The 24,624-nt window shown below is 43.9% G+C and overlaps 1 long non-coding RNA gene and 1 pseudogene across 2 annotated transcripts; one reads left to right on the forward strand and one right to left on the reverse strand.

Annotated features, from left to right (window-relative positions):
* The first annotated feature begins 508 nt into the window (after window positions 1-508).
* On the forward strand, window positions 509-1,513 carry LOC100598239 (annotated as a pseudogene). The gene has a single exon (XR_121934.4). The product of XR_121934.4 is annotated as a glyceraldehyde-3-phosphate dehydrogenase pseudogene (transcript).
* Window positions 1,514-8,798: 7,285 nt separating this feature from the next.
* Window positions 8,799-21,294, reverse strand: LOC105738402. Its single transcript, XR_004032528.1, has 4 exons — window positions 21,209-21,294; window positions 20,552-20,648; window positions 9,399-9,454; window positions 8,799-8,945 (listed from the first exon to the last, which is right to left on the reverse strand). It is a non-coding gene; the product is annotated as an uncharacterized LOC105738402 (long non-coding RNA).
* Between the last annotated feature and the right edge of the window lie 3,330 nt (window positions 21,295-24,624).

Genomic DNA, 24,624 nt, shown 5'->3' on the forward strand with positions numbered 1-24,624 from the left:
AGTAGTGTTTCTATACACTAACAACAAATTTTCTTAAAAAGCAATCAAGAGGGCCAGGAGCGGTGGCTAACACCTGTAATCCCACCACTTTAAGAGGTCAAGGTGGGCAGATCACAAGGTTAAGAGTTCGAGACCAACCTGGGCAACATGGTGAAACCCCATCTCTACTAAAAATACAAAAATTAGCCTGGCATGGTGGTGGTGCGTGCTTGTAATCCTAGCTACTCGGGAGGCTGAGGCAGGAGAATTGCTTGAACCCAGGAGGCAGGGATTGCAGTGAGCCAAGATCGTCCCACTGCTCTGGGTGGCAGTGATGGTGTGGACTGTGGTCATGAGTGCCTCCATGGTACCAAAGTTGTCATGGATGATCTTGCGAGAGAGCAAGACTCCGCCTCGGTGGGGGGCAGTGGGGGAGGGAAGCAATTAAGAAAATCCCGGCTCTCTGCTCCTCCCATTCAACAGACAGCTGCATCTTCTCATGCAGCGCCAGCTGCATCCCTGAGACACCATGGTGAAGGTGAAGCCTGGAGTCAACGGGTTTGGCGGTATTGGGTGCGTGGTCACCAGGGCTGCTTTTAACTCTGGTAAAGTGGATATTGTCACCATCAGTGACCACTTCAATGACTTCAACTACATGGTCTACATATTCCAGTATGATTCCACCCATGGCGAATTCCATGGCAACGTCAAAGCTGAGAACAGGAAGCTTGTCATCAATAGAAATCCCATCACCATCTTTTAGGTGCTAGATTCCACCAGAATCAAATGGGGTGATGCTGGCGCTGAATATGTCGTGAAGTCCACTGACATCTTCACCATCATGGAGAAGGCTGGGGCTCATTTGCAGGGAGGAGCCAAAGGGGTCATCATCTCTGCCCCCTCTGCTGATGCCCCCATGTTCGTGATGGGCTTGAACCATGAGAAGTAGGACAACAGCCCCAAGATAGTCAGCAATGCTTCCTGTGCCATCAACCGCTTAGCACCCCAGGCCAAGATCATCCATGACAACTTTGGTACCATGGAGGCACTCATGACCACAGTCCACACCATCACTGCCACCCAGAAAACTGGATGGCCCCTCCGGGAAACTGTGTCGTGACAGTCGCAGGGCTCTCCAGAACATCATCCCTGCCTCTACTGGCACTGCCAAGCCTGTGGGCAAGGTCATCCCTGAGCTGAATAAGAAGCTCACTGGCATGGCCTTCCGAGTCCCCACTGACAATGTGTTGGTCATGAACCTGACCTGCTGTCTGGAAAAACCTGCCACATATGATGACATCAAGAAGGTGGTGAAGCAGTATCAGAGGGCCCCCTCAAGGGCATCCTGGGCTACACTGAGGACCAGGCTGTCTCCTCCGACTTCAACAGTGACACCCACTCCTCCACCTTTGATACTGGGGCTGGCATTGCCCTCAACGACCACTTTGTCAAGCTTATTTCCTGGTATGACAATGAATTTGGCTACAGCAACAGGGTGGTGGACCTCATGGCCCACATGGCCTCCAAGGAGTAAGACTCCCAGACCACCAGCCCCAGTGACAGCATGAGAGGAAGAGAGGCCCTCACTGGTGGGGAGTTTCTACCGCACTCAGTCCCCCATTACACTGAGAATCTCCCTTCCTCACACAGTTTCCATGCAGATCCCCTGAAGAGGGAGGGGCCTAGGAAGCCCCACGTTGTCATGTACCATCAATAAAGTCCCCTGTGCTCAGGAAAAAAAAAAAAAAAATCCAATTTACAATAGCATTGAAAAAAAAAAGTTCATTTCTGCTCATGTTGTCAGCAGCTGTGGCTCTGCTCTGCATGTCTTCTTGTTCCAGGATCCAGCTGTAAAGCAGACCCATTCTGAACACACTGTTTTGCGGCCGAGGGAGAAGAGGGCCCACAAACCCACATGGTGCTTCTTCAAGCCACTGCTCACCAGGCGGCACAGGTCACTTGTGCTTACACCCTGTTAGCCAAAGCAAGCCCCCTGTCCAGGCCTGAGGGAGAGGGGAGAGGACCTACGCCTCTCCCATAGGCCACAAAGGGAGGGTAAGGGATAACTGGGGACAAGAATAGGATTTGCCACACTCCCTGTTTTTAAATGTTAGCAGCTGAATTAAAAGTATCATAAATGCTGGGCAGAGCCAAATAAAACACAAGAAACCATGAGCCATGGATGTACAACCTCTAATTTAAAAAGTCAGAAATGGAGTGAAAGCCTTGTTCTCTCCCTTGAAACGCACACACTACCTCAGAGTCCTCTCAAAAAGGAAAAGTGGTTACTTTGCCTTTAACGTTATGGGTGAATCTATACTAGCTCCTAGTGTAACCCAGCACCCCTGTTTTTCTGGAGGTGGTTTAATTGCTTTTTTTCTTCTCTCTCTCTTCTTTTCTCATCTCCCTGGCCCCCTTAGCCCTTCAGAAATGCAAATATAACCATTCTCCTCCCCCTCACCCGGTTTCCCTACAGGGCAAGTTTTTCTAACTGTGTGCTCCAAGACAGATCTCTCCTTGAGAGCTGGCAGTCAATTTGCAGACCAAAGCACACCCACCAAGGAACTTTCACTTCCAAAGGTTGCCTCAGAACTTCCATCTTCCCAGGCTTGCCTCAGGACTTTCATCCACCAGGAGGGCAAATCGAAAGCACACCCGCTTGGCCACTTTTTCAACTTACTTCTGCCCAGGAAGCACCAACTCAACACCAAGCTAGGAGGCAGACCCCCTGCCCTTGCTCATTTCCTCCCTTACCTTATAAAAATCCCTGCTTTCTGCTCCCAAAGTGAAGCAGCACATTTTAAGGCAGGACCCTTTGTGCCCCTTCTCCAAGCTAACTTTGGAATCAATTCGCTTTTTTTTTGTATCAGACCTTGCTCCTGTTAACTGGACTCCACATGCAGCGAGCAACTAACCTGCATTTTAGTTACACTGGTAATCACTACTTCCTTTTGTAGGTGCTCATAAATTCTCTTTAAACAATTTATTTATAAATACGACCAGAATCTAGGTCATTTGCCGTTCTGTAATCTCCAGAACTCAACTTCTATTTCTTGCACTTAGGACGTTTGCCTGGGTCCAGTGCTATGGCACCAGTTTTGCTCACTACAGTCCCACAAAGATTATTGATAGAACTGAGCAATACATTTGCAAGATCTCTTAGCACCCAAGGGTAAAATGTTTTTGGGCCAAGAAACTTGACACCACTTCCAATCGCATGAAGCTCTTTTACATTCCCTTAACTACTTTTTTATCCTGAACCCTATCATTGTCTTTAAGAACCATATGGGTAGAATCTGGAAGAAACTGCCATTCAAACCAGCATTACTTTTTGTTCAGAAAGAAGATGGTGAATTACTCGGGGTTCTCCAGAGGGACAGAACCAATAGGATACATATACATATGTGTGTGTATATATATACACACATATATATACATGCATCCTATACATATGTATAGGATACATATACATTTGTATATATACACATATACATATACATGTATCTTATTGGTTCTGCCCCTCTGGAGAACCCTGAGTAACTGTATATGTGTGTGTATATATATATATGTGAGTTTATTAGGGAGAATTGGCTCACACAATTGCAAAGGCAAAGTCCCACAATAGGGCTTGCAAGCTGGGGAATGAGAAAAACCAGTAGCTTGTCTCAGTCCAAGCCCTAAGCCTCAAAACCAGGAAAGCTGACAGTGCAGCTCCCAGTCTGAGACTGAAGGGCTGAGAGCACCCCAGAGGTCACTGGTACAAGTCCCAGAGTCCAAAAGCTCAAGAACCTGGAGTCAGATGCCCAAAGGCAGAAGGAGAAAAGGCAGCCTGCTCTAGAAGGGAGAGAGAAAGAGAAAGCCCCAGCAAGCTGCATATGCCCCTTCTGCCTGCTTTCTTCTGCCTGCTTTGTTCTGCCGTGCTGGCAGCTGACCAGACAGTGCCCATCCACAGTGAGGGCGGGTCTTCCTCTCCCAGTACACTGACTCACATGTCAGTCTTCTCCAGAAACACTCTCACAGACACACCCAGAAAAAGTGCTTCACCAGCCATCTAGGCATCCCTCAATCCCATCAAGTTGACACCTAATATTAACCATCACAGAATTCATCTGAACAGTCAGCCCTTGGGTCACGCTTCATGGGTATTTTTGTTACACACATATGCCTGGAACAAGTGCCCAGTGTGCTCTTTGGAACAATTATAAAGTCATCATTATTCTGGATGATGATTTTAGGTTTGGATGATAAATGTTTTGTTTTGGTTGTGTATGTTTTTGAATATGGTCAAGCCTGAGCTAAGTCTCTATAATTTTCTTGCTTTCCAGGAAGGAGTGAAATATTTCTTAACTTGGTAGGAATGTAGTGAATTACAGTGTTTGCTTATCCTTGCAGACTGGAGAGTGTTTCTTGCCAGAGCGATTGTTTGCAAGAGCAGCCAGCCCAGAGGCCTACAAAAGGACATTCAGGCAGAATATTCACCGCTCCCTAGAAGGGAGCCTATAAAAGAGAACTAAGTGTGTTCAATGGACAGTTTCTGCCCTTCAAGTGGCATTATTGAAGTATAATGACCCCAGAGCCCTTGAGACTATTGTGTTCTGATGGGGCTGTTGTACTGGGTGCCACAGGATGAGATCGTAGGCCTGGAGTGAGGGCTGGGTTTCCTGGGGGAATAGATGTCCCATCATTGGTCACCAGGGAGGAGCAGATGTTGGGCAGGAAATAAGTGCAGGGAGGCAGCTTGAGAATCCCTTCCCCTTTCTGGGTCTTGGGAGGGGTGGGGCTGGGATTCTAGGCAGAGCAGACCTGATTTGAGGGCACTTGCACTGTGTGCAGTTGTGCTGGCTCATGCCACATGACAGGATAGGAGCCCTGTAGGAAGACAGTGCAGCTTTGTCCAACAGAGTGTGGCCAAGCTGTGCACCCAAGGGCTGCCCTTGCTGGGAGAAAGGCATGCCTTTTTCTTGACACAAAGGTATCACCTACTAACCAAATGCTTACTTGACAAGGACCTGCCCACCAAGTGGGATCTCCGTCTTTTAATGTATCTGCCTGCCTTGCGGGTGGCAAGAGGGGACACATTTTTCTATTTTTTTCAGCCTGGTGAAGCTTTTTCTGCCCATAAAGACATCTTCTGCATGCCAAGCCATCAGTCTGCTTAAGGTGGGTACATTTTCATCACTGGGCATTTCTAAATCTGAGTCTGAGGATCCTGAAATTCACAACATCTTTTAATCGTTGTTAGTTATTATCTGCCTTGTTCTTTCTTTCTTTAGCTTTTTAAAAATTAAAATAGAGACAGCATCTCGCTATGTTGCCCAGGCTGGTCTCGAACTCCCAGGCTCGGGCAATCCAGTCACCCTGGTCTCCCAAGTGTTGGGATTACAGGCATGAGCCACCTTGCCCAGCCCTTTCTTTCACTTTTGAATGTTTATTATATACTTGTTCAGAGTCAGAGATTTACTGAGCTCCTACTGCCTACCAAAAACTGTTCTAGACCTTGGGGTTACATAAATGGGGGTGTGGGTGGGGTGCAAAAATTCCTGCGCTTGTGCAGCTTGTGTATTAGAGAGAGGAATGTGCTCTGGGGACTCAGGGAATGCTGTGTCCTGTGTTTAGGATGGAAGGCAAAGGGAAGCCCAGCATCCCTCATCCCAGGTGCTGGCAGCAGCAGAGCTGGCTAGCTATGCCCTGCAGAGGGTCCGTATCCTGAGTGTCATTAGCATCAGGGGATGATTTGGGGTGGTGAACAAGCATTTGCAGCCCGGCACCCAGGGAGAATCTCAGAAATATCTGAGGAACCCTTTGTGAGGGCTAAATTCTGCTGGGGTATTTAATGGGTGTGTGAAGTCTGCTCAGAGCAATTATATATGGCTTTGGTTCCCTCTAACCAGCACCAATTCTGCCCTTTCCAGTCTGAAGATGGGTCTTCTTGACTGAGAATCGGGATATAAAGTACAATTTGAGGAGTTCTGCCTGTTTTGTTTTGTTTTGTTTTGTTTTGTTTTGTTTTGTTTTGTGTTTTGAGACAGAGTCTCGTCTGTTGCCCAGGCTGGAGTGCAGTGGCGCGATTTCGGCTCACTGCAACCTCCTCCTCCTGAGTTTAAGCGATTCTCCTGCCTCAGCCTCCTGAGTAGCTGGGACTACAGGCATGCATCAGCACGCCTGGCTAATTTTTTTGTATTTTTAGTAGAGACAGGATTTCTCTGTGTTGACCAGGCTGTTCTCGAACTCCTGACCTCAGGTGATCCACCTGCCTCAGCCTCCCAACATTCTGGGATTATAGGCATGAGCCACCGCACACAGCCTGAATTCTGCCTTCTTGCTATCATCTGTTAACAAAATACAATTAGCCCCAATTAGCCTCCCTTTTCTCTTGAGCTGTCTTCTCATTGAAAGTCTCTTTTCTGAACACTTCTGAACTCTGCTTTCCGAATGGGTTCTGCCTGAGCCCCGGATACCGCCAACTTTGCAAAAGCTGGCTCCTCTCAGGGTCCCTATCACTTCCACTTCTGCAGAGCACTTAGGTACAGGGTACCAGTCCCTCTCATTTCTTTCTTTAAACTATGAAAGATGAAATTGTCAGCATGAGGAGAATTTATCAGACACCCAGGGTCTAGAAGAAGATTCCCAGCTATCCCCACTCGATCTTGCCTCCATGCCAGCGTTGTCAAATGTGTCATCAGAGGGCCTGCTCATGCCTTTGAGCCCTGAGGGCAGAGCCACCCGCTTGTGGACAAGCAGGAAGAAAAGCCACAGCTCAGCAGCAGACAGCCATCTGGTGAAATTCCATGTGCAACTTTGTGTCTGCTGGCTCCTGCCCCTCCGTCTATCCACCCCAGCAGACCCCTTCTGGTTTCTAGCCTCTGTTCCTAGGTCCTCCTCTACCTGTGTCTGCCCACTTTTACAACTCTCTTTCTAGATTTGACTCACCTGTGTCACTTGGTTTCTGCTCTGATTGACCTTGAACCCATATTTGTCTACTCTTGAGTCAATCCATTTTGCTTCCAGTCCCTGCGCCCAGATGTGCCCACTCCTGGAACTGCCTACCAGGGTCAGCCAGTTGCTGCTGCCTGGCTCTTGGCTTTCTATGCCTCCAGGCCCTGATTCTCCCTGCCAGTGAGCTGCTGTGGCTCTCTGCCCCAACCTAGCATGTGGACTGTGATTCGCAGGAGCGTGGCTTCCAGGCCTTACATCTGGCTGCACAACCTCATGTGCAGGCCACAGTCCCCCTTCCCTCTCTCTCCTTACCTTCTCCGTTACTCTCTCTACTCATGGTTTGTGGGTTTTCATGCAGGAGCTCTCATCATGGTCTCCTGCACTCCACTCCACTCCCTCCTAGCTCTGTCTTTTGAGAAAGGAATGCTCTTCCATTGCTGCCATCCCACCTGCCTGGGCTCAGAGAACCGGTACAGTCACAAAGGCTTTCCTGAGCTATGATCTCAAGGTCACTTGGATCAGTACCTATACTCTGTCACCTGGGGTGCAGACATCCAAGACTGCAAAGTTTTATTCTCCCTGGTTATTTTATTTCCTGTGAATTACTGGAGATTTCCTCCATTCTTCTTGTGGTTTCTATTTCTTTTCTTTTATCAGGCTCTATAATTTTGCTGCTATAGCCAGTGCATTGTTTCGTACATTCTTGGTTTTAAAAAAATGAAAGAAATTCAATTCCAATAAGCGCCAATGATAGAGAGGATTCGTGGGCTCCTGTAACCAAAACAAGAAGGGCAGAAACAGGGTTGGACATCAGTGGCCACTAGAACCAGGAGCTGGAGGCTCTCGGGACACACTGTCCTCACCCTCTTTTCCTGCTTGCTGCAGGCAGCTCTATGCTCTCTGGCTGGCTTTCCTCTCAGGCTGGAGGCATGGACGCCAGCAATTCCCATCTCACATGTTCCCAGCTTTGCGACCAACAAGGCAGGACTTGCTTCTTGGTTCAAAACACCTTTGAAAGCACCTGGTTAGGCCAAGCCCGGTGGCTCACACCTGCAATCCCAGCACTTTGGGAGGGCAAGGCGGGTGGATCACCTGAGGTGGGGAGTTCAAGACCAGCCTGACCAAAATGGAGAAACCCCATCTCTACTAAAAATACAAAATTAGCCAGACGTGATGACACATGCCTGTAATCCCAGCTACTCGGGAGGCTGAGGCAGGAGAATTGCTTGAACCTGGGAGGCGGAGGTTGCAGTGAGCTGAGATTGCACCATTGCACTCCAGCCTGGGCAACAAGAGCAAAACTCCATTTCAGAAAAAAAAAAAAAAAAAGCACTTGGTTAATATATTGGAATATTAGGTCATCTTACAGTCCGAGGGAAAATGAGAGAAGCCCTTACAGAGCCTCATCATTGAGGGGATGTTCCTAAGTGAAAGGATGTCAGTGCCAGAAAGAAGGGGTCTTGGCAGATGATAAATGTCCACTGCAGATCAAGATTAAATACATCCTGGCTCTGACCATCTCTCCTCTCTTTCCCTCTAAGTGCTCTTACCCAACTTAGGAGAAGTCTTCTTTTCCAGAAGTCTTTCTGTTTGACAACTTGGTTATGAGAATGTGACCCCAGTACACAAAGTTTTCTGTGGGTAAAATGTGGAAGGAATATATATTGACAACAATGATGGTGAAAAGAGAGAGGGAGAGGAGGCTCAGATTACACTGTAGTTTTCACATGCCGCTCAGCAAATCTAGACCAAGTCTCTAGCAACATTTTCATTGACATAAGCTAACTCAAGCCCATCTTTGGGCTTTCATTATAACTGTGAGTGGATACCTGTTATAGAGACAGGTGGTTAGCGCTAGAGCAATGGTTTTCAGAATTTCAGATGCAGCAGAACACTCTTTATTTATCACAAAGAAAATAGCATGAACTTGAATATGTAGAACAGATCAGACCAGTTATACTGTAATTGAAGTTTCCCTTCTGCTACCCTCCTCAGGAACCTGAGCTCCACAGGACTCAATGAAAAAGCAACTGTAACAGAAGAGATAGGTAAGTTATATTCTCTGTTTACTTTGTTTATGTCTGAATTTACTTTGAAACGCTTCAGCACTGGCAGTGTGATTTGCTTGTATATGTTATTTAGATGTAATCTGCACCCAAGGGATGATAACCTGCTGTAATTGGGAATGCATACTCCAGGGATGGTCAGCTAATATTTACCAAAGCAGCAGACAACAGAGAAAATGAGAGCCAAGTGAAAGGAGAAACCCCTTATAAAATCATCAGATCTTGTGGGACTTATTTACCACCATGAGAACAGTATGGGGGAAATCACCCCCATGATTCAATTATCTCCCCCCAGGTCCCTCCTACAACATGTGGGAATTATGGGAGCTGCAATTCAAGGTGAGATTTGGGTGGGGACACAGCCAAAATATATCACCCGATAACAAGGTTAAGAAGGGGAAGTGCCAATATCCTCACCTGCTCAAGGTTGGATCCAACTTTGGTGGGGCCTGAGACTTACATACCTTCAGGGTCTTCTCTGAAAAAGAAGTATTAAAAATTATAAATACAAAATTATCTATGAAAATGAATGTTTAGACAGAATGAGAAAAAATGACATCAAAATTTTTTTTTTTTTGAGATGGAGTCTCTCTCTGTTGCCCAGGCTGTAGTGCAGTGGCGTTATCTCAGCTCGCTGCAACCTCCACCTCCAGGGTTCAAGAGATTCTCCTGCCTCAGCCTCCCAAGTAGCTGGGATTACAGGCATGCACCACCATGCCTGGGTAATTTTTGTATTTTTAGTAGAGATGGGGTTTCACCATGTTGGCAGCTGGTCTTGAACTCCTGACCTCAGGTGATCCACCCGCCTTGCCCTCCCAAAGTGCTGGGATTACAGGCATGAGCCACTGTGCCTGGCCGATGACTTCAAATTTTAAAAAGTTTACAAATACCACAAAAATCCCCCAAATAACACAGTATTTCTATTAATTAATGGTTGATATGGCTGTGTAATATATTTTCTTATGTTTGTTGCTGCTTCCTCTTTCATGGCCTCTTCATGTCACCAGCATGTTGTAATACTTTCTATAGAGAGAATAAAATAATTTGGTGCTTCCTCTAACTTGGTTGATCAAAATTTTTTCCATGTTAATTTTTAAGATTCATAAAACATGGAACTTCAATAGACAAGTTCACTCTTTGTAGTTCTTCCACAAGGTTGTGCACTATAAACAGACAAATTCTGATGAATTTAGTTTTGCATAATATCTTCACAAAAGAAAACATCATGGAGTGTTTGTAATTGTATACAGTGCATATACAGCACACTCCTGACAGAATGTCCTTTATTAGAAATGGATGAGAACAGAATCCTCCACTTAGAATTGTTTATGTCTCAATAGAAATACAGTTCCAGAGATTAGTTTCTGGCTTTGCACAATTAAAACCTTGTTTCTTCCCCGCTTCCTGTAAGGATCCAGTGCTGGGTGCCATAGCATAGGTTCATGTTCATAGGTGCTCTGGTTCTGCATCTTCCTGTTATATCACTTGGTAAGTTTGCCCCGTTGGTGGTAAGAATATTCCTGCGCAGGACAGCTAGGAATAAGTTAACTACACATGGAAATGTCTGCAAACCACATAAATACCTCCCACTAAACTTCAGCTAAATGTATCACCAACTCAACTTTCCTTAACTAGATCCCCAAAATGCTTACAATCACTCCCCACCACCTGAAAGGGGAGACTGGCTGAAAGAAATTCATAATGGAAAGAGAGAGTGACTTATTCCATTGTGGTTCAAATCTGTTCTTTGCAAAATTTATAAAACTGTCTACCATGTAAACAGATGGCTGGGGACCCTCCCAGGGCCTTGGAAGTGGTCCATCACATGCGAGCTCTGATATTTAGCTTCATTTGTTTCATAACACAATGCCTCTCCACCAAACTATAGAGGGTCACCAATATTTACCTTGGGAACAGCCAGTTGAATTAGGTGGGTTTGCAACAAAGGGAATAAATGGAAGACAGGCTTTTTCTATTTATAAGCTTCTGCTTATAATCATCAGCAAAACAGTCACACATAAAATAACTGCCAAAAACTTAACAAAACTACATGGCCAAAAGTGCAATTTAATGTAGTAGAAACGAAGTACAAATTACAACAAAGGGCGGGTGAATAAAGAGGGTGGATGGTTTAATCACAGGAGGTTTTCTGGAAAAGGTGAGTTTGAAATAGCTTTTGAAAGGAGTGAGGCATAGAAAGAAAGGGGAAAATGCATTTGAGGAAGGCCTGAAAGGTCTAAATACACTGAAGAACATCAAATTATATATAGGGATCAGCTGAAAATTGACTGGAAAGGCGTGTTCATGAAACACAGCATAAAATTAAATTTTAATAAGACTGTTTATGGTCAGAACGAAGTAACTAGTGCACATCTAGTCCACCAAGTGTCAGCAACTAGAAAACTACACAAAAATATTAATATCTGAGATAGTTATTTTCAGTTATTGAACAATAGGCATTTCAGGTGTGAGATCTCAGAGAGATGAGTAACAAGTGAGGTGAGCCCTGCCATAGCCCTAGCCTTTTATTTCAATGCATTTTCTGGACCAGTTGCAGGAAAGGGGAATTCAGTCAGAGTATGGCAGTCTCATTGACTCAAAAAGTCAGAGACTGGAGTTCAGGAAGGCTGAGGCAGCTGGATGGAACTTGTGAGACAGTAGCAGAGTGAAAGAGCAACACAGAATAAGTTCCAGAAATCTGCAGAGGATCCTCTTGAGTCTTTGGCTAAATAATAAGGTGTATATGTTTAAAGCGAAACTCCATAAACCCTGGGAAATAATAAATGATTAAGGAAAGATAAATTATGGGGAACTATAAACTGAGCAACTACCAGAGCTTCCACAGGATTGGGAGATATTTAAGTTCAGGCCAGCCAGAATGGAAAGACCTCATTGGGTGCTTGATGCATTCAGGTGAAATACCAGAAAGAGTATGTCTTACTAGTAGGGCTAAACTAGTCCTAGAGCAAAGGATACTCTAGACTCTTTCTAAAAAAAGCCTCAAAGGGATAAAGCTGATCTGAAATTAATTTATTGCAAGAACAAAAATCAATAATTTTTTTTTTTTTTTTTGAAATGGTGTCTTGCTGCCGCCCAGGCTGGAGTGCAGTGGCACGATCTCGGCTCACTGCAGGCTCCGCCCCCTGAGGTTCACGCCATTCTCCTGCCTCAGCCTCCCGAGTAGCTGGGACTACAGGCACCCGCCACCTCGCCTGGCTAATTTTTTGTATTTTTAGTAGAGACGGGGTTTCACCGTGTTAACCAGGATGGTCTCGATCTCCTGACCTTGTGATCTGCCCACCTCGGCCTCCCAAAGTGCTGGGATTACAGGTGTGAGCCACCGCGCCTGGCCAAAAATCAATAATTTTTAAAGAAACACAAGAAAATTTAGGCCAACAATGGAATATTCACAATTGCCAGTATCCAGTCAAAATTATTAGACATGCCACGAACAAGAAGTGTAACCCATAATGAAAGGGAAAATCAGACAATAGAAGCAGATCTAGAAATGACAAAGATGCAATTAGCAAACAAGGACTTTAAAACGATTATAAATTTGTTCAAGCAATTAAGGGAAAACAGGAACATAATAAATAAGTAAATGGAAATCATTAAAAGAAACAGGCCAGGCATGGTGGCTCACGCCTGTAATCCCAGAACTTTGGACGGCCGAGGCAGGTGGATCACCTGCGATCAGGCGTTCAAGACCAGCCTGGCCAACATGGTAAAACCTGTCTCTACTAAAAATAGAAAAAATTAGCTGGGTGTGGTGGCAGGCCCCTGTAATCCCAGCTACTTGGGAGGCTGAGGCAGGAGAATCGCTTGAACATGGGAGGCAGAGGTTGCAGTGAGCTGAGAGCATGCCATTGCACTCCAGCCTGGGCAACAAGAGTGAAACTCCATCTCAAAAAAAAAAAAAAGAAAAAGAAAAAGAAACAAATCAGCCATCTAAAGCTAAAAAATACCCCAATATCTAAAAAAGCCCACTAGGCAGATTTAAAAGCAGATTCTACATTATAGAAGAAAAAAATTAATAAAAGACACATTATATAAACCCTAGAGCAAACTATTAAAAAAGTTATAGCTAATAAGACAATAGTGAAAATAAAATGAAAAAATAAATTTTTTAATTCAAAAGAAGGGAGAAAGGAAAACAAAACAAAGAAAAAATGAAACCAATAAATCAATAGTTAACTGATTTAACACAGCCATATCAATAATTGTATTAGGTAAAACTGGACCAAAATCATCTATTAAGAGGTACTATTATACTTGGTAGAAAAGTATAGTAGGACCAAAATCATCTATTAAGAGATACTATTATACTTGGTAGAAAAGCAACATCCAACTATATGTTTTCTACAAGGCTTAGTTTTTTAATACAAAGATACATACAGGTAAAAGTTAAAGAACAGAAGATATACCAGGCAAATATTAATTATAAAGCTAGAGTGGCCACTTTGAAATCAGAAAAAGTAGACTGCACGATAAGAAATATTTCCAGGCTGGGCACGGTGGCTCACGCCTGTAATCCCAGCACTTTAGGAGGCCGAGGCAGGCAGATCAGGAGGTCAGGAGATGGAGACCATCCTGGCTAACACGGTGAAACCCCATCTCTACTAAAAATACAAAAAATTAGCCAGGCGTGGTGGTGGGTGCCTGTAGTCCCAGCTACTCAGGAGGCTGAGGCAGGAGAATGGCGTGAACCCAGGAGGCAGAGCTTGCAGTGAGCCGAGATCGTGCCACTGCACTCCAGTCTGGGCGACAAAGCGAGACTCCATCTCAAAAAAAAAAAAAAGAAAAAAAAGAGAAATATTTGCAGATTAAAGGGAAATATTTCATCATAAAAAAGGGTCAATTGCTCAAGAATACTTACAATATTCAATGTATGAGCACCTAATAACAAAGTTTGAACATACACAAAGAAAAAACTGACAGAGCTGAAAGAAAAAACACACAAATACAAAAGTATAGTTTGAGATTTTTAATAACCCTCTCTCAGTAGTTGATAGAACAAAATTTAAAACAAGAAAGTAAAAACTATCTTCTGCTTTTTGTAGTCCCTCCCCAACCAAACTCCCAACACTATGCCAGTCATCAATTCCAAGCAAATGTTTGATGAATGAAAAAAATCCTCAAAATAAGCTTTGTTTTCCATTAAAGAGAAAACAACCCCTAAAAATAAAAAATGGATACTAGCAAGACAGATAAAGAAAGAAAAAGCAAAAACACAAAAATAAATATTAATAATAAACGAAGGGACAGCATTATAAGTCTTATAGACATTAAAAAATAAAAAGGGGATATTATGAACCACTTATGCCAACCAATTAAAAAGTTTAGTTGAAATGGATAATTCCTTTGAAAACATGAATAACTCAAATTGACACTAGAAGAAATAGAAAATTTCAACAATTCTATGTTAAGCCTAAATAAATTGGATTTATAACTTAAAATCTTCTGACAAAGTGGACTCCAGGCCTAGATAGATTAAATAATGAATTCTATCAAACATTTAAAAAGGAAATAATACCAATCTTAAGCAAAATCTTTCAGAAAATAGAGGGGGAAGAAATACTTCCCAACTCATTTTATGAAGTCACCATTATTCTAATAACAAAACCAGACAAAGACATTGAAAGAAAGTTATAGTCTAATTCCTTATGAACATAGCATAGATAAAAAATTCTTAACAAACTATTAGCAACTAGAATCCAGAAATACAATTAAAATGATAATACATCATGACTGAATGGAGTTTATTCCAGGCCTGCAAGCTTTATTTAACATTTGAAAATCAATCATTGTCATTCATCACATTAATAGAATAAAAAAGAAAAATCCTATGATCATTAACAACAACGCAGAAAAATCATCTGATGAAATTCAGTGCCTTGTTGTGATTTTTAAAACTCAGTAAACTAGGAATAAAAGACAACCATCTTAACCTAATAAAGGAATCAATGAGAAACCTAAGCAAATACTGTAAATTAATATTGAAAGACTCAACATTTTCCCATTAATATTGAGATCCAGGGGAGAATGTTTTTTCTCTTCTATTCAACATTATATTGGTGTCCCACCAGTAAAATAAGACCAAAAAAAAAAAAAAATCTTACAGATTAGAAAAACAGAAGTTAAACTTTTTTTATTCACATAGTACACAATTTTCTTTTCGTTTCTTTTTTCTTTTCTTCTTTTAGTTAATAGAGATGAGGTCTTGCTGTGTTGCCCAGGTTGGTCTCAAACTCGTGGCCTCAAGCAATCCTCCCACCTCAGCCTCCCAAAGTGCTAAGATTATAGGCATGAGCCACCATGCCCAGCCATGTACATAATTTTCTATCTAGAAAATACTAACAAGTCTACCCTGAATGGCTACTACATTAATAAGTGAATTTAGTAAGGTTGTAGAATACAAAGTCAAACATAAAAAATCAATTGTATTTCTGTATACAAGCAACAAATAAGTGAGACATTAAAATGTAAAACATCATTTACAATAGCATCAGAAATAGATAATATTTTGGAATTAATTTAACTAAGCATGTATAGGACCTATGCTAAAAACTACAAAAAAACTACTGAAAGAAATTAAAGACATTTAAAAAATGGAGACACATACCTGTTTGTGAATTGGAAAACTCAATATTGTTATGCTGTCCATTCTCACACATTGATATATAGATTATATGCAACCCCAATCAAAATCCCAGCAGGCATTTTTTCTTTAAGCAATTGTTATACTGAACCTAAAATTTGTAAGAAATGAAAATAGCCTATGTTAGCCAAAACAATTTTGAAAAAGAAGTTCAAAACTGAAGGATTTAATTTGATTTCAAGACTTACTTTAAAGCTACAGTAATCAAGAAGTATTGACTCTGGCTGTTTCCTTATTATGATGGTAGAGTTGAGTAGTTGTAACAGGAACCATATGGCCCAGAAGGCCTAAAATCCTATCTGGCCTTTCACAGAAAGAGTTTGCTGACCTCTGTGATACACGATGCTTATATGTAAGACACTCCTATCTATAATTCCCGGCCTGCCAGGTATTTCACCAATTTCTCTGTTACTCATTATAGCATATTAAAGTGCAGATAAGGGAAAATAATTTTAGAAATAATATTTAATCCCTTCTAATTTATTTAAAACCAAAATTGTTCATAGATTTTGGCACTTTATGGTTAATAATATGTTATTTGCAATATCCCTTACAATTGTGTACAAAGCCATAGTGGAAAACCAGTCCTACCAGGATGAAGATAATTACACATTAAATTTGTATTGTATGTAAATATGTATATGAGACATTACAAGCATTATTTGACACATTTTTTAAATGAGGAGGCTGACTGGCAAATGCATCTATCAGAGCCTGCAGAAAGTGAGGAAGGCATGGTTAGGAAAAACAGACCAATTGGACAGTGGAATTAATAGGTTCAAATTGGTGATAGATTGGACATAGGTAATGAAGACAAGAAAGTATTGGAAAAGTAATTTTGAGAGTTGTTGTGAATCTGGGTTTTTAGACAGGGTTGCCATTGACCTGGTAGGAAAATTGTGAAAAAACATTTATTTCGCCATTGAGAGCAGATTGATTATGAATTCCATTTCTAATTGCTTAAAGTGGTGCTTTCCAAACTAATGGATTTACAAAGTACCTGGTCATCTTATTAGAATGCAGATTCTGATTCAGCAGTTTTGGGACAAGGCCCAAGATTCTGCATTTCCAATCAGCTTCCAGGTGATTCTGATGTGACTGGTTCAGGAACCACACCTTTTTAGAAAAGCATTAAATGTGACTAAAGGAAATCCAAGTGTAGATTTCTTCTGGAAGGTAAGAGAAGGGTCCTGACAGGGAATACTGTTTATGCAGTTGGAAAGAAGCTATTTGTCTTCTCTAGAGGAAAGATACATAACTAAGGGCCTGTAATCTTGAGGAGATTCTCAGTGCAGAGAAGAGAAGGATCTAGAACAATCAAGGAGACAGAATAAGAGCTATCAGAAAAATAGAAGAACCAGGAGCATTTAGCGTCATTAAGGAATCCTACGGAATACTGAATTTCAAGGAGTCAATCAATGAATTCCAACATGCAACTCATTCATCACACCATCTTTCCTGGCCCCCTTTCTTTGCCTTCTTTGGTCTTTTTTCCAGCACTCTCTAGAATGTAGTAGATGTTTACTGGACTGTCTTTCCAAAGCTTCCCCACTCCTTTTTTTTTTTTTTTAGGAAAGCCTCCCATCATCAATACGACTACCATAAGAGCTGCCATGTTTTTATGTGACTCTCTGTCCTCTTCCTACAGTTGATTGGTTCAGGCATGGACACCTGATCCCAGCTCAACCAATCGTAAATTTCTTCTCTGGGATTATTCAAACTAGGATTCTACAGAGACAAAAGTTGTCAGGTGCAAAACAGTTTTTACAATAGGAAAAGTCGTTAGGCACAAAATCTACTAGTCCTAATATGCAGCCATGTTAGGAGCCAGTAGAGAGAAAAAGTAAAGACAGGTGATGGAAGACAGTCCTAGCAGTGTTCCAGTTTTTGTTCCAACTGTTCCCAAGCCCAATTACTTTCGTTCCTTTCCCATGATTTGGTTATTCAATGTTCCCTTCAGTGACCCAGAAAATTCCCCCTGTTGCCTAAGTGAGTTTGAGTCACTTGCAACAGAATCCTGACTAATACATGGCAAACCTTATCCCCACTCATTTTGTCTTATACACCATCTTCCTTTGGGCCCCTGCACCCTGTTGACTACAGCTTTCCCAGGTTTTTCCTTAGAATGACACCAGGCCAAAACCAGCTGCTGGGCAAGGACCATAAACCCCAGTGTTGGTCTTGATGGATGTTAATGTGTCACTGAACACCAATGTACCAAATCGATGTGTTCATGGCAACAGCCGAAAAGAGCCCACAAAAGTCTAATCTTTGGCACACTGGGGGCTACACTGGCAGATTGTTAAGACCCTGGGGGCAAAACTTAATTTGCATAAGTATTTGCAATGCACAATTTCCTTTTTATTCATTTACACTAAATTAAATTCATTTTGGAATCCCCAAAGTTATTGCTGTTGACTTCTCTCCCCTTACTTCATGTTCTAGGTATATTTCCCCAAAACTGAAAGCCATTTTCATCTCTAGTTTTCTGGATGCCTCAGATCCCAGGTGAGGTTTTATCCCTCCACAGTTCTTTAAGATTAGCAAAATAAATTAACTCCTTAACTACTGGGAAATTTAAAAAACAAAAAAACTGCTGTTTTGCAAAAATGCAAATATTATTAGAATGCCCTACTCTCTTCCCTACCCCCAACACACACACACACACACACACACACACACACACACACACACACTGGCACGCACACAGGCCTGGCTGCACTCGAGAAGCCCACTCCCACCACCCCTTCTGCAGACAGAAATGCTGGCATTCGTAAGCTGTCACACTGAGGAAGACAGCAGCTGTGTTATTCCATGATTTATAGAACAGATTTGCATTTCCTTGCCTTTGAAGCTTGCCTATAATCTGCCACATAAATATTTGAAAGACAGCATGGTGGAAACAGACCTAAGCAGCTTAATCGAACACTTGGCAGGTAGAGGACTTGGGCTGGTGTTCATTTCAAACACCCCCATTGCCCTGAGGCCTCTTGGTGTGTGTGTACAAAATTGAAATTCAGTGTTCAAACCCAAACCTACAGTCGCAATTCCACTTGAAGGAAAAGTCAGAAGAATGCCCCTCTGAAAGCAGGTTTTGTTTTGTCTGGTCTCCTGAGGCAAAAGCCCAGTAGTCTTTCTTAAATTCTGCTCCAGGAAGCAGGAAGCAGGGAGCATAAGTGTCTCAGCCACTCCAGAAGCCCCAAGTGTGCTCATGCAGGGACAGGAGCTCTGCCCTGCCTCACAGAGGCCCTGAGGCCACAGAGAGGCACTTTCACCAGTGAGCAGGCACATTCCTGTCCTGGAGACCAGTCATAGCTCTGGCTGCCCCAGAGAACCAGGATTCCCTGGTAGGGGATCAGGCAAGCCTTCGATTTTCCATGCATCCACCTTCATGCAGCTTTTCCCAAAATATGGTATGGAGAACACTTTCTGAAGTTCATGTTAAATGGCCACAGTCACAGTGCTTTTTTTTTTTTTTGAGACAGAGTCTTGCTCTGTCGCCCAGGCTGGAGTGCAGTGGCGCGATCTCAGCTCACTGCAAGCTCCGCCTCCCGGGTTCATGCCATTCTCCTGCCTCAGCCTCCTGAGTAGCTGGGACTACAGGCGCTCACTACCACGCCCGGCTAATTTTTTGTATTTTTTTTTAGTAGAGACGGGGTTTCACCGTGTTAGCCAGGATGGTTTCGATCTCCTGACCTCGTGATCCGCCCACCTCAGCCTCCCAAAATGGTGGGATTACAGGCGTGAGCCACCACATCCGGCCAACAGTCACAGTGCTTTTTAACCCATTATAAGCTGTAAGTCCTGCAGGAAAAATAACAGTCTAAGTTGATTTAATCTAATTATTTACGTGGAAAATACGCACTTTTATTTTCACAGTAGTTCTATTAATATACTATTGGAGAATTAAAAAAACGAAAATTGGCCCGGCATGGTGGCTCACACCTGTAATCCCAGCACTTTGGGAGGCCAAGGTGGGCAGATCACCTGAGGTTGGAAGTTTGAGACCAGCCTGACCAACATGGAGAAACCCATCTCTACTAAAAATACAAAATTAGCTGGGCGTGGTGGCAGGCACCTGTAATCCCAGCTACTCGGGAGGCTGAGGCAGTAGAATCGCTTGAACCCAGGAGGCGGAGGTTGTGGTGAGCTGAGATTGCACCATCGCACTCCAGCCTGGGCAAAAGTAGCAAAACTCCATCTCACACACAAAAAAAGGAAAATTACACCCCAGTCTGATTCAATAAATATGTGTTGATCCCCCATATATGCTCAAGGAGGCTAGCCACAAAGGTGTCTTCACACTCAAGACAGCCCAAGAATGCCACTTATGGCCTAGGCGTCTTATCAGAAGTTCTACAAGGTAGAGGGTGGGCAGGGGAACAGAAAGAGGAGGCTCTTGAATGTAAAGGACCTTTTATAAAATTCAAAAGGGACAAGGGCAGAAGGCACAGTGAATGGAGACCCAGACTGAAAGTCAGGAGACATGGTCAGTCTAGCTCGGACAGGGAGTTGGGGAGGGGGGGTGGTTAGGGACAAAACCCAAATATGGACTTCTTAAGAGAAATTTCAACCTTAAGAAGAAAGGAATCTGTCCCAGGCAGCAGCACAGTTGCAAGTCAGAGGAAGCTGCGGTTCCGGGTCTAGGGTGGTGGACTCTACTGTAATCAGCCACCCTGAAGTCAAGCAGACATCTGGGGTGTCTCACCAATCTCCCAGCCCCTAGAATGCCAAACAACCCTGCTCTGAGGCCCTATAATATTATCACACGGGGGTCAGGGAGCTACTCTCCTTCAATACTTCCAAGCAAACTGCCTGGAGCCAAAAGTCCAGGAAGACTAAGCACTTTGCAGATTTGAGTGAGAAATCCCCAGGGACTTCCATAGAAACTGGGAGTCTCGGAAACACCTACCAGGTTGGTTTCCTGAGGCAGTGAGCCAGGGAAGGAGGACTGATGGTGATGTTGCCTCATTTGGATGCTCCATGAGCCTACGCAAGTTTCACAAAAGCTTCAAAGGAAAACAAGATATCAAATGAATCCAGTAACAACATTCTGGGGAAAAGGCTACCTGGAAGAGGGACAAAAAGGGACCAGTTTCCAGAGGAAGCCTAGGGAGGATGCCTGATGTCACTGCTGACAGAGGAAGCAGGAGGACTCAGCGATCTCTGGACTGACCAGGCTGTGATGGGTGTGGCAGGCCAGAACTGGGCAGGATCATTAAAACCCTCGGAGAGGTTTTCACTGCAAGAAAGAAGAGCTACCAGGCCTGGAGGGGAATAAGATTGGGGACCCAGGCTGCCAGTGAACTTATGCCCACCCAGAAACTCAGCTGCAGAAAAGTGGTAGGGATTATTACACCAAACTGAGAATTACAGTCTCTGCCTCCTCAGCCCCTGGCAGAGCTGCCACATGTGGCAGCAGCACTGTCCTGCCTCCAGATGAAATAGGAGCCACTGGGATCACCCACCACGCTGCGGGAGCTATGAGGTGTACAGGAGCGTGGGGAAGGGATATCAACACACATAAAGAAAGTAGTTCCATCCTTGCCTTATATCTGTCTTTTTATACCTCCGTAGATGTGGCCAACAAAATTGCTACATAAATTGGACACTGCCCAAAGAAGTCTTTAACGCCATTCCTGGGTTCTTTGTCAAAACCATGGTGGCTTTTCCTGTCTTCACAGAGCTAAGCCCATTGTTCTGTGGTCCCTGCAGCTGTGCCTCTGACCTGGGTGGAGCTGCATGTCTAGGCAGGAGAGGCTTGGGAAGCTAGAGTTGTTGCTGGTGATCTGTTTTCAGCTTGGGGCAGGAGCCAGGCTGGGTGCCAGAAGCAACTTTTGACCAGTCATTAGGCACAGACTTTGCTCCGGCCACATAGCCACCTCGTTCCTGCCTTGGGGCCTTTGCACTTGCTGTTGGCTCTGCTTGGAGTCCTCTCTCTTGATCTGCACTGGACTTGTTGCTCCCTACTTCATCAAACGTTACCTTCTCAGAAGGATCTTCCATGTCCACCTCCAGTGCAGTCCCTGTTCACACTCTGTCCACTGCTCTGCTGATTTCCTTATGATAGTTACGGCACTCTACAAGGATCTTGTTTATTTGTTTACATGGCCACCGTCTCTTTCCCTATGGGAACGTCTGGAACATTAGCTCCACCAGGGTCATCTGAAGGCTCCCAGGGTGACCCACACAGCCCAGACCCCAGCCTGCACCCCAGGAGGCTCCTGCTCCCCACATACACAGAGCTCACCTTGGCCTTACCTCGTAGATGAGGAAGACTTTGGCGCCCACATAAATGCCCATGTGTGTCACGGCCCAGACAGCAGTGTTCATGCCTGTGAGAGGTCAGGGCAAGCCTGTCAGTCCCATGCTGAGATGCGAGGCCCTGGATGCCTCCCCACCTCAGAGGGTGAAGCGGGGAGGCCTGGACACCCTCTCCATCTCAAAGGGCAGGGGGTTAGGGGAAGGCCTGGCAGGGGAGGGATCTTGTCTTTCTTGTTCACTACTGTCCACAACCTTCAGCACAATGCTGGGTATATGATAGATAGTATCTGTTGAATGAATAAATGAATAAATGCACACAGCAGCAAGCTGTGTGGCTGCTTATCCAACGTAACTGTATCCCTGCACTTCTCCCTTCCTAACATAACTTCAATCTGCTTGGCAACATGTCCTATTCATGACCGCGTGTTTGCCCTAAGCTGTTCATAGTATTCTCTTTCCCTGTGCTAATAAGTGGTTTTTTAAAAGGACCCATGACTTAGTTCTGACCAAAACTATGAGCGGAAGTCTACTATGTAGGTCCGGGGGTTCTAAAAGAGGGTTTCCCCTTTATAAAGAGAGAAGCAGGCACTGTCATATTATCTGGATTAGATCTGCTTAGTACAGCTGTGCCTCACTTCTCACTCTGAGGAGAGTTACTGTGAGGAAAAGTGCAACCCGACAAAGATAGCTAGGGTACGAGCTGGAAGAAACTGGGTCTTCTATGACATTACTGAAGAACTAAATTAACCAACTCTGGAGCTTGCATACCTCTGGATTTCTTGTTATGGAGCATAATAAATTTTCTTCTTATTAAGCCATTGTGAGTTGCATCTTTTGTTACTTTACAGCCAAATGCATTTGACTGATAGAAACTATGGCATACACTGTCCCTTAGTCCTGGTGGCTGCCACCGGCCTGTAGAATAGAGCCATGGCTTTTATCCACCAGGTATACTGTAGGCAAACATGAATTAATGAATTAGTTTTTTCTTTACTTCATTCATACACCCAGCAAACTTCATTGAAAACTTATGTGTGCGGGCACTGAACTAGGAAGAGAGATCAGAAAGGCAAGCTGCCAACCCCGAAGAAGCTCAGAGTCCAGTGGGAGGAAGACTTATCAACAGAGAATGACAATCTAGCATGGACCCATTACAACAGAGGCATGCAGAGGTGCCACGGCAGCGGCAAAGAGCAGCAGGGACATGGCTTGAAAGAGGACAGGCAGGAGGGTAGCTAAGCTGGTTTCACAAGAAGTTGTGTCTGAGCTGAGTCTTGAATGAAAAGCAGGAGACGCCCAGGAGGACCAGCTGGCCAAGAGTCTCTCAGGCAGCGGGAACAACAATATCCCACATCGCAGAGTAGGCAAGACCACTTTTTACAACGGGCCAGGCACTGTGCTAAGTGATTACACAGACATTGCACCCTCAGATCCTTAACAATATGCACACAGGGTAAATATGGTTATCCCATTTTATAATATGGAAACGGAGGCTTCAAAGGGTCAAGGAACTTGTCCAAGTTCACACAGCCAGAAAGTGGCAGAGCCAGGCTTTGAACCTAGATCATCCAGAGCCCACATTCTGTTTACCACCCTAGCACTCCTCCTACACTAGTGGACCCTGTTAGGGAAGCACAGTCTGTAGAGCAACCCGGTGTCCTGCCCATAAAAGAAAGCACATCTCCGTGGGCAGGCGAGAGAAGAGACTGAGCACACAGGTAGGAAGAGGTGTACTCTGAGAGGGCTAGTGTTTAGGTGGGTGGGCAATGGAGAGAGCAGGCAGAAAAGAGAGAATGTGGGTGGCCTGAAAACACCCGTTTCTCTTCTATTCTGTTTATTTGAACTTGAATGGCTTTACTCAGGGTCACCATCTTCTAACCTTTCCCCTTCAAATCACTCTTACAGTTAAATTAGCCTGAAAATTTACCAGCCCACAAATTTTTGTTAACCAGCCTGCCACAAATATTATACAGATGGCAGAATAAATAAAATTCATTGGTAGTTGCAACTAGCCTCCCTGAAATGGTAACTGGCCCCGGGACCACAGGGAGTCAGCTTTGAGAAGACTGCCTTAAATAATGAACAGGCAGATGAAACAAACAGTCTCTGGGCACTGCATGGCACTGCAAGTTGGCACCCCAGGTCCTGCAGACACCCTCGGTTTGCAGGCTGTCTTTTTCATGAAACACGGGGGGTATCGCGGACACCCATCGTCACCATAAAATAATGGCACCAGCTAATTTCCTGAGGCTTCAAGCTCAGCAGGGAAGGATATAATATTGCAAGCCAGCAGAAGCCAAGCAAGTGGTGATACAGTAGTTCTGTTTTACATTACATTAAATGTTACTATTTCTGAAGGGAATATCTGTGGAGCACTGGTGTAACCCATAGCAACCAGCTAATAAATTGTAACTTACACTGGCTCAGCTTATTGTAGGGATGGAGAACAGCAAGAAAAAAACGACTAAAAAAAAGGCAAATGCTTGCAAAAATGCCACATTTTTTTTCCCTCTTACTACCTCCTCTACACACACACACACACACACACACATACACACGCACACACATACACACACACACCACAAATACAGGCTGCATCAGCATTATCTAGCAAAATTACTTAAGGTGAAGTGGGACAATCAGCGGTCAGGATTTTAGAATTCTTGACCTTCTTGTTGATCTATATATACAATGTCTCTTTTAAAGCTCAGAAGTTGTACT

This window comes from Nomascus leucogenys, chromosome 12 (assembly GCF_006542625.1).
Source record: "Nomascus leucogenys isolate Asia chromosome 12, Asia_NLE_v1, whole genome shotgun sequence".
Lineage (NCBI taxonomy): Eukaryota > Metazoa > Chordata > Mammalia > Primates > Hylobatidae > Nomascus > Nomascus leucogenys.